Raw genomic sequence first — 10,053 nt, forward strand, 5'->3', positions numbered from 1 at the left:
CAAATACAAAACAAATATGCCAAAAAAACTACTTAAATTAGCAGTAGCGAGTGTATAAAAGTTAGCAGCAGCGCCTCAGTAGCAGTAGCGCATCCAGCCAAAGCGCACTAGCGCTACTAGCAGTAGCGAGCTTCCTCTAACCGCGCTGCTGCTACACTTGTGTAGCAGTAGCGCGTGTGAGCACGCGCTACTGCTATGGCGTTAGCTGTAGCGCCTTATTAGTAGCGCGTGTACCCGCGCTACTGATACATCTAAAACCCGCGCTGCTGCTAGCCTTTTCCCTAGTAGTGACTAGTTTCAAGAAGGGCAAGGGCAAGAAGGGATACTTCATGAAACGGCAAATCAGTTGCTGCTCTAGTGAAGAAACCCAAGGTTGAATCCAAACCCGAGACTAAGTGCTTCTGTAATGAGGGGAACGGTCACTGAAGCAGGACTACCCTAGATACTTGATAGATGAGAAGGCTGGCAAGGTCGATAGAAGTATATTGGATATACATTGTATTAAATGTGTACTTTACTAGTACTCCTAGTAGCACCAGGGTATTAAGATACCGGCTCGATTGCTAAGTGTTAGTAACTCGAAATAAAAAGAGCTACGGAATAAACGGAGACTAGCTAAAGGTGAGATAACGATGTGTGTTGGAAGTGTTTCCAAGGTTGATGTGATCAAGCATCGCATGCTCCCTCTACCATCGAGATTGGTGTTAAACCTAAATAATTGTTATTTGGTGTTTGCGTTGAGCATAAACATGATTGGATTATGTTTATCGCAATACGGTTATTCATTTAAGGAGAATAATGGTTACTCTGTTTATTTGAATAATACCTTCAACGGTCTTGCACCTAAAATGAATGGTTTATTGAATCTCGATCGTAGTGATACACATGTTCGTGCCAAAAGATATAAGGTAGTAATGATAGTACCACATACTTGTGGCACTGCCACTTAAGTCATACTGGTATAAAACGCATGAAGAAGCTCCATATTGATGGATCTTTGGACTCACTCGTTTTTGAAAAGATTGAGACATGTGAACCATGTCTATTGGTATATATGCATGAAGAAACTCCATGCAGATGGACCGTTTGGACTCACTTGATTTTGAATCACTTGAGACATGCAAATCATACCACATGGGCAAGATGACTGAAAAGCCTCGTTTTCAGTAAAATGGAACAAGAAAGCAACTTGTTGGAAGTAATACATTTGATGTGTGCAGTCCAATGAGTGCTGAGGCACACAGTGGATATCGATGTTCTTACTTCACAGATGATTTGAGTAGATACTGAGTATATTTACTTGATGAAACACAAATCTGAATTGTTGAAAGGTTCAAGTAATTTCAGAGTGAAGTTGGAGATCGTCGTGACAGGAGGATAAAAATGTCTATGACATAATCATAGAGATGAGTATCTGAATTATGAGTTTGGCATACAATTAAGACATTGTGGAAATTGTTTCACAACCAATACCGCCTGGAACGCCATAGTGTGATGGTGTGTCCGAACATCATAAATGCACCCTATTGGATATGGTGCATATCATGATGTCTCTTATCGCCACTATCGTTTATGGGTTAGGCATTAGAGACAACCACATTCACTTTGAATAGGGCACCACGTAATTCCGTTGAGATGACACCGTATGAACTATGGTTTAGAGAAACCTAAGCTGTCATTTCCTAAAAGTTTGGGGCTGCAACGCTTATGTGAAAAGTTTTAGCCTGATAAGCTCGAACCCAAAGCGGATAAATGCATCTTCATAGGACACCCTAAACAGTTGGGTATACCTTCTGTCTCAGTTCCGGAAGCAAAAGGGATTGTTTCTAGAATCGGGTCCTTTCTCGAGAAAAACTTTCTCTTGAAAGAATTGAGTGGGAGGATGGTGGAGACTTGATGAGGTTATTGAACCATCACTTCAACTAGTGTGTAGCAGGGCACAGGAAGTTGTTCCTATAGCGCCTACACCAATTGAAGTGGAAGCTAATGATAGTGATCATGAAACTTCAGATCACGTCACTACCAAACCTCGTAGGTCGACAAGGATGCGTACTACTTCAGAGTGGTACTTAATCCTGTCTTGGAGGTCATGTTGCTAGTCAACAATGAACCTACGAGCTATGGAGAAGCGATGGTGGGCCCGGATTCCAACGAATGGCTCGAGGCCATAAAATCCGAGAGAGGATCCATGTATGAAAACAAAGTATAGACTTTGGAAGAACTACTCGATGGTCGTAAGGCTGTTGAGTACAGATGGATTCTAAAAGGGAAGATAGACAATGATGGTATGTCACCATTTAGAAAGCTCGACTTGTCGCTAAGATGTTTTCCGACAAGTTCAAGGAGTTGACTACGGGGAGACTTTCTCACTCGTAGAGATGCTAAGAGTCTGTTGGAATTGTATTAGCAGTTACTGCATTATTTATGAAATCTTGCAGATAGGATGTCAAAACATTATTTCCTCGATGATTTCCTTGAGGAAAGATTGTATGAGATACAACCAGAAGGTTTTGTCAATCCTGAAAGATGCATGCTAACAAGTATGCAAAGCTCCAGTAGTCCTTCTAAGGACTGGAGTAAGCATCTCGGAGATGGAATATACGCTTTGATGAGATGATCAAAGATTTTAGGTTTATACAAAGTTTATGAGAAACTTGTATTTTCAAAGAAGTGACCGGGAGCACTATAGCATTTCTGATGAGTATATGTTGTTGACATATTGTTGATCGGAAATGATGTAGAATTTCTGGAAAGCATATAGGGTTATTTGAAAGTGTTTTTCAATAGAAAACCTGGATTAAGCTGCTTGAACATTGAGCATCAAGATCTATAAGGATAGATCAAAAACGCTTAATGGTACTTTCAAATGAGCACATACCTTGACATGATCTTGAAGGTGTTCAAGATGGATCAGTCAAAGAAGGAGTTCTTGCCTGAGTTGTAAGGTATGAAGTTAAGACTTAAAGCTCGACCACGGCAGAAGAAAGAGAAAGGACGAATGTCGTCCCCTATGCCTTAGCCATAGGCTCTATATAGTATGTCATGCTTTGTACCGCACCTGATATGTGCCTTGCCACGTGTCTGGCAAGGGGGTACAAGAGTGATCCAGGAATGGATCATTGGACAGTGGTCAAAATTGTCCTTGGAGTAATAAGGACATGTTTCTCGATTATGGAGGTGATAAAGAGTTCGGCATAAAGGGTTACGTCGATGCAAGCTTTAACACGTATCCGAATGACTCTGAGTAGCAAACCGGATACGTATAGTGGAGCAACCATTTGGAATAGCTCCAAGTGGAGCGTGGAAGCAGCATTTACAATATGACCTAGAGATTTGCGAAGTACATACGGATCTGAATGTTGTAGACCCGTTGACTAAAACCACTCTCACAAGCAAAACATGATCAAACCCTAGAACTCATTGAGTTTTAAACACATGATGATGTGAACTAGTTTATTGACGCTAGTAAAACACTTTGGATGTTGGTCACATGGCGATGTGACCTGTGAGTGTTAATCACATGGCGATGTGAACTAGATTGTTGACTCTAGTGCAAGTGGGAGACTGTTGGAAATATGCCCTAGAGGCAATAATAAATTAGTTATTATTATTATATTTCCTTGTTCATGATAATCGTTTATTATCCATGCTATAATTGTATTGATAGGAAACTCAGATACATGTGTGGGTACATAGACAACACCATGTCCCTAGTAAGCCTCTAGTTGACTGGCTCGTTGATCAATAGATGGTTACGGTTTCCTGACCATGGACATTGGATGTCGTTGATAACGGGATCACATCGTTAGGAGAATGATGTGATGGACAAGACCCAATCCTAAGCCTAGCACAAAGATCGTGTAGTTCGTATGCTAAAGCTTTTCTAATGTCAAGTATTATTTCCTTAGACCATGAGATTGTGCAACTCCCGGATACCGTAGGAATGCTTTGGGTGTACCAAACGTCACAACGTAACTGGGTGGCTATAAAGGTGCACTACGGGTATCTCCGAAAGTGTCTGTTGGGTTGGCACGAATCAAGACTAGGATTTGTCACTCCGTATGACGGAGAGGTATCTCTGGGCCCACTCGGTAGGACATCATCATAATGTGCACAATGTGACCAAGGGGTTGATCACGGGATTATGTGTTACGGAACGAGTAAAGAGACTTGCCGGTAACGAGATTGAACAAGATATCGGGATACCGACGATCGAATCTCGGGCAAGTACTATACCGGTAGACAAAGGGAATTGAATACGGGATTGATTGAATCCTCGACATCGTGGTTCATCCGATGAGATCGTCGTGGAACATGTGGGAGCCAACATGGGTATCCAGATCCCGCTGTTGGTTATTGGCCGTAGAGTTGTCTCGATCATGTCTGCATGGTTCCCGAACCCGTAGGGTCTACACACTTAAGGTTCGGTGACACTAGGGTTGTAGAGATATTAGTATGCGGTAACCCGAAAGTTGTTCGGAGTCCCGAATGAGATCCCGGATGTCACGAGGAGTTCCGGAATAGTCCGGAGGTAAAGATTTATATATAGGAAGTCAAGTTTCGGCCATCGGGAAAGTTTCGGGGGTCATCGGTATTGTACCGGGACCACCGGAAGGGTCCCGGTGGTCCACCGGGTGGGGCCACCTATCCCGGAGGGCCCCATGGGCTGAAGGGGCGTGGGAACCAGCCCCTGGTGGGCTGGTGCGCCCCCCTTGGGCCTCCCATACACCTAGGGTTAGAAACCCTAAGGGGTGGGGGCGCCTCCACTTGGCTTGGAGGCCAAGCCACCCCTAGGGCAGCCGCCCCCCCTCCCTAGATGGGATCTACAAGGGGCCGGCGCCCCCCCTAGGACGCTATATATAGTGGAGGGGAGGGAGGGCAGCCGCACCTGAGTCCCTGGCGCCTCCCTCCCTCCCGTGACACCTCTTCCTCCCCGCTTGCGCTTGGCGAAGCCCTGCCGGGATCCCGCTACTTCCACCACCACGCCGTCATGCTGCTGGATCTCCATCAACCTCTCCTCCCCTTGCTAGATCAAGAAGGAGGAGATGTCTCTCCCAACCGTATGTGTGTTGAACGCGGAGGTGCCGTCTGTTCCGCGCTAGGATCATCGGTGATTTGGATCACGACGAGTACGACTCCATCAACCCCGTTCACTTGAACGCTTCCGCTTAGCGATCTACAAGGGTATGTAGATGCACTCCCCATCCCTTCGTTGCTAGATTACTCCATAGATTGATCTTGGTGTTGCGTAGAAAATTTTGAATTTCTGCTACGTTACCCAACACATACCCTCAGCCCCGAGGGTGAATTATTCCCTCCTCGTCATGGAGAGCGCCGGGATGATGAAGATGGCCACCTGTGATGGGTTCCCCCTCCGGCAGGGTGCCGGAACAGGGTCCCGATTGGTTTTTGGTGGCTACCGAGGCTTGCGGCGGCGGAACTCCCGATCTATTGTCGTCTTTGATGTTTTTAGGGTATATGGGAATATTGAAGGAAATATGCCCTAGAGGCAATAATAAAGTTATTATTTATTTCTTATTCATGCTAGAATTGTATTAACCGGAAACATAATACATGTGTGAATACATAGACAAACTTAATGTCACTAGTATGCCTCTACTTGACTAGCTCATTTATCAAAGATGGTTATGTTTCCTCACCATAGACATGATTTGTCATTTGATTAACGGGATCACATCATTAGTAGAATGATGTGATTGACATGACCCATTCCGTTAGCTTAGCACTTGATCGTTCAGTATGTTGCTATTGCTTTCTTCATGACCTATACATGTTCCTACAACTATGAGATTATGCAACTCCCGTTTACCATAGGAACACTTTGTGTGCTACCAAATGTCACAACGTAACTGGGTGATTATAAAGGAGCTCTACAGGTGTCTCCAAAGGTACATGTTGAGTTGGCGTATTTCGATATTAGGTTTTGTCACTCCGATTGTCGAAGAGGTATCACTGGGCCCTCTCGGTAATGCATATCACTATAAGCCTTGCAAGTAATGTAGCTAATGAGTTAGTTACGGAATGATGCATTACGTAACGAGTAAAGAGACTCGCCGGTAACGAGATTGAACTAGGTGTTAGGATACCGACGATCGAATCTCGGGCAAGTAACATACCGATGACAAAGGGAACAACGCATGTTGTTATGCGGTTTGACCGATAAAGATCTTCGTAGAATATGTAGGAGTCAATATGAGCATCCAGGTTCCGCTATTGGTTATTGACCGGAAACGGTTCTCGGTCATGTCTACATAGTTCTTGAACCCATAGGGTCCGCACGCTTAAGGTTTCGATGACAGTTATATTATGAGTTTATGATTTTTGATGTACTGAAGTTTGTTCGGAGTCCCGAATGTGATTACGGACATGACGAGGAGTCTCAAAATGGTCGAGACATGAAGATTGATATATTGAGAAAACAGCTAAGGAAAACTATCTTGAAGACAGTGAAACAACCCCAAAATCATGTCTTGGTTTAGTGTTCAAGTTACTGGCCAGTACCGCTGGCACAAGCTATTCAAACTCACTGTCTGAATCAGTTCGGTTTATTGAGTCTCAACTACAAGCTGAAAGACATCGATCAGCCGAAGTACTGCGGAAGTCCCTGGAGCATTCAGATGCATACTTTCTGGTGTAACAGCAAGCGTTGGAGGATTTTAGCGCCAAACAGGACAAAGCTAATAAGCTTGCTATAAGCTTATTGCCAGTGGATGCAGACTATCAATTTTTTTTTTGCTACGCCTTCTAGTAATGTGATTTCAAGACGATTTTTTTTGCGAGCACTTAAAACTTTTGTCAATGTTTCTCCAAAAAAATTAGAATTTTTTATTTTTTTAATTTTGTTTTGATTTTACTATTCATCAAGCTCATGCAAAAAGGTACTTTCGGTTGCATGTGGATTAATTAGTTCCTCCGCACCCATCACGGTCAATGTGCTAATTATTCCCTCATTCGCTGTGATGGATAACATATTGAGACAACTAGGCCCCGCTCTCCTCTGCTCTGCTCTGTGGAATTTACCCGATCAGTGTTTCATCCTGCCATGTTACGTACTACTCCATCTCTACGTACCACTACATCTCTATGATGAAATCTACTGACCAGCATTTACGTACTACTCCATCTCTAATTAAGTACGCAACTAAAAAAATAGCTGTGAGAGAATGATGGTGTACTTAGTAGAGTAAGACTTTTTGTGATGGAGAATGCTTGGGACTACTATAATCCTAGCACCTACGCATTCAAGCGTAAAAAGAATAAAGAAGGAAAACCGCCATGCTAAGCAGCCGTAGCTACGTATGCAAACGAAAATAAATGAACCAAAAGCGCGTGTACGCTTAAACCACATGATCTTTTGACCAGTATGCATGGAAAGGAAAAAAACCGTTGATGTTATAACCATGTGGCCACCCCCATGCAAAACGCACTCATTCACGTAGCCACCTCGCCTCCCAATCCCATGACGTTATAACCATGTGGCCACCCCCATGCAAAACTCACTCATTCACGTAGCCACCTCGCCTCCAATCCCATGATGTTATAACCATGTGGCCACCCCCATGCAAAACTCACTCATTCACGTAGTTACCTCGCCTCTCAATCCCATGCACATGCACGTAGTCACATCTCACATCACTCTGAAATTGACGCCCAATCAAAGCCTGCATCCACCAGCGACAAAAGAAAAGCAAACAGATCCCATGCCGTCACACGGAACGTAGTTTGACAAAACAAACCACAGAAGAAAACGCTACGGCCACACATCGTGTGCCAGCACTTGGGCATCCAGTTCATGGAAAAACGTTTTTTTTAAGTTTTTTTAGGAGATTTCAAAAGGAAAATATACACCTTTACCTTTTTTAGTGAACCTTTATCTTTTCTAATTTGTGAAAAGACATGAAGATCTGGTATCAGGTTCTGAACATGAACGGCGACAAACAGAAGTTCACACAAAATAGAAAAACCGACACACGAATGCACCAGCGAAGTGCGGCCACAACTGAAATAACTAAAATAAGAAAAAGATATGTACATAAAAATTTATATACTACATAGATGATTCACCAAGATCCACCAAACTCAAACTTAGCATGCGATATAAAGAAGTACTTCCCTTGTGTAATATGTATCGATTACTTCATGCAATAAAAACTCTCCCTTTTAAAAGCACCTTAGCATCCACAATGCCTTTATGTTCATAAAAAAATCATCCAAAATTATGTTACTTAATAGACATGCAAAAAATTAAATGAATAAGTAGTAACCAACCAATTAGCAAAATGATCAGCAGATGAGCGCAAACATGATTTTAACATAGTATTGCGTGCACACCTCTATTAGACCACTTAAGACAGATTATTACCAACAAAATAAAATTTCACCCTGAGCGAAGACTAATAAATAAAAAGAGATTTTTTTTAAATACATACTATAGTATATACACTATTAACCATAACAAGGCGCGGCGTGCCGCCGCGTTGGTATATGCTAGTATGTGCTACAGTGGGCATAAGCTGACATCCGTGCTCATCTTTTCTACCTTCGTCCCTGACAATACTGTCCTAATCTCTACTCCTAATGGAGCAGTTGGTAGTCTCCGCCGATCAATTTTCGTCCCACCTTTTTTGGTTTTTTTTCGTCCTCATTCCCACCTCCAACCTATCACCGATCCGGCCCTGGTTCCAGCGCCCAAACAAAAAAAGACGATGCCCACACTGTCGATTCCCACCTCCCACTCGGTCCGTCTTGGAAAAAACGTTTAAAAAAAACTCTACGAAAATTAACCTACGAAAAAACCCAGCAGTTTGGTCGCACGTACGAGCGATTCGTCCTGACCTAAACCATCCCGCACGAACCACCGCTCCTCCCGATCCACCTACCTGCTCGCTCCCTCAATCCCTAGCTATCCCTAGGTCATCTCCCCGTCTCCAACCGCCGCAGCCGCCGCCGGACCCCAATGGACGACGTTGACGCCGCCGCCGCCACCGATCCCCGTGGACGCCTCAGCCGTCGCCGCCGATCATGGCCGCCTCTAGGGTTTCCCTTCCCTCGCCATAGTGATCCTCCCCGCGCCGTCCAACGGTTCCACCACGTCGGTAAGCGCCTCACCTCTGCACCCGTGCCTTTGATTTGATCTCCTCGCTCCCCGCGAGTCCATTCGTCCTCGCCGAATCCAAATTCTCAATGAGCGTGTGTCATGCCACCAGGTTCCCTTGATTGGCCGGGGCAGGGTTCCCCGCCGCCCTCGAGGCGCCCACTGGAGGAGATCGTCGTGATGTCGAGGTCAGCCACCGCCGCCCGCCTGCAATATCTTATTTGGTTGGTGCTTATTGCTGTGTTATTTAGGATTCTGGTTCGATTCGCCCGAATTCTGAAGCGGACATGGCTTTCCTGTTGCTCCCAGGTTTCTGCAATTAGGGAAGAGCGGCAGAAAAATTGCTCAAGCTGTGTTGGTCAACTCGAAGCCCGGCAATTCAGGTTGCGTAGAACATTGGGCCGAGCTTTGCGGCCGGTTTGGGAGTAAATAGCATAAAACTACTACTTTGGGTTCCAAAAAACTACCGGATTTTATTTTTTCTCAAATAACTACCAAATGGGTGGTTTGCTGTTTCAAAAAACCCAAATCGTCGAGTCTTTATCGGTTGATCACGATTATGACAAGTTGGGACCGCATGTAAGATAACCGTTAGTTTGACCGTTTACTTTGACCGTTAACTTACATGTGGAGCCCACATGTAAGTTTCTTCTTCCTCTAATCTTTCTTCTTTCTCTCTTTATATCTTCTCTTCTCTTCCTCCTCTGTGCCTCCTGTGCGACCCCATTCCCCTCTCCCGAGCCGGCCGACCCCCTTCCCCTCCCGAGCCGGCGACCCCTTCCCCTCCCAAGCCGGCGAAGCCGGAGCTCCTGGTGGCGACAGTTGCGACGAGGCCGGCCTCGTCCGCGGCACTCCAGCAGCGGCGCAGGCCATCTGCGTCGAGCTTGAGGAGCTCGCGTCAGGGAATGGCGGCGGCCGCGGGCGAGGCACGGCGTGGC

At 44.9% G+C, this 10,053-nt stretch overlaps 1 pseudogene; it reads left to right on the forward strand.

Annotated features, from left to right (window-relative positions):
- The first annotated feature begins 8,977 nt into the window (after positions 1 to 8,977).
- Positions 8,978 to 10,053, forward strand: part of LOC119321453 — a 3,434-nt pseudogene continuing 2,358 nt past the window's right edge.

Source organism: Triticum dicoccoides, chromosome 6B, assembly GCF_002162155.2.
Source record: "Triticum dicoccoides isolate Atlit2015 ecotype Zavitan chromosome 6B, WEW_v2.0, whole genome shotgun sequence".
Taxonomy (NCBI): domain Eukaryota; kingdom Viridiplantae; phylum Streptophyta; class Magnoliopsida; order Poales; family Poaceae; genus Triticum; species Triticum dicoccoides.